This window comes from Suncus etruscus, chromosome 5 (assembly GCF_024139225.1).
Source record: "Suncus etruscus isolate mSunEtr1 chromosome 5, mSunEtr1.pri.cur, whole genome shotgun sequence".
NCBI lineage: Eukaryota > Metazoa > Chordata > Mammalia > Eulipotyphla > Soricidae > Suncus > Suncus etruscus.
The window spans coordinates 23071858-23072805 of NC_064852.1; the positions used below are offsets into that span (position 1 = coordinate 23071858).

The 948-nt window shown below is 40.1% G+C and overlaps 1 non-coding gene across 1 annotated transcript; it reads left to right on the top strand.

Moving 5' to 3' along the window:
• Nucleotides 1-239: 239 nt before the first annotated feature.
• On the top strand, nucleotides 240-346 carry LOC126010573 (U6 spliceosomal RNA). Its single transcript, XR_007496595.1, has one exon. It is a non-coding gene; the product is annotated as a U6 spliceosomal RNA (small nuclear RNA).
• Nucleotides 347-948: the final 602 nt, after the last annotated feature.

Sequence of the window (948 nt, forward strand, 5' to 3'; positions counted from 1 at the left end):
CTTCCTTCCTTCCTTCCTTCCTTCCTTCCTTCCTTCCTTCCTTCCTTCCTTCCTTCCTTCCTTCCTTCCTTCCTTCCTTCCTTCCTTCCTTCCTTCCTTCCTTCCTTCCTTCCTTCCTTCCTTCCTTCCTTCCTTCCTTCCTTCCTTCCTAAAAAATTTTCTTTCACTTTTCTAGACAAAATATATTATGGTCAACTATGTGATGCATTTTCTTTAAATAAAGTTTAAAAAGTGCACAAGTGCTCGCTTCGGCAGCACATATACTAAAATTGGAACGATACAGAGAAGATTAGCATGGCCCCTGCGCAAGGATGACACGCAAATTTGTGAAGCATTCCATAAAAAAAAATAAATGAACAGTGCACAAATTAAATACACCTTTTTCACAAGCATCAAGCAAAAATTGACTCAAAAAAATTGAAAAGGGGGAATTAGTCAAATAAATATTAACAGAAAGAAATCTAGTTGCTGGCCATGAGGAAGGAATCATATAAATAGCAGAAAATTCAACTTCCGTGACAGTTCTCTATTCTAATTCTTTGTATGGGACGTGTTATTTCCTGCTATTTTTCTCTTCTCCTCTAATCCATGCCAGACCATAAATTCCACAGGAGCAAGAACCATAAGCTACGGGCGTCACTTGCAGCATCTTGAGTGCCTGGAACATTCCTGGGGCCATAGTAATTACTCAGTAAATATTTGCTGAATATTCCCAAGCTGTGTGGCTTTTGTTTCTTTTCTGTCACTGATGGCTCTGGATAGCACCCAAGGACTCTGTGGAGCAGAAGTAGACACTCTTGTTTCATTCTGGTCCAGATGGGCTGGTCCCCACCTTCAACATTCAGTTCCACTATGTTAATTAGTAGTAGTCATAATCTTTAGTAGATAATATTTTTTGGAGGGGTAAAGGGAGTACTTTGGAAGCACACCCAGTGATGCTTGGGGGTT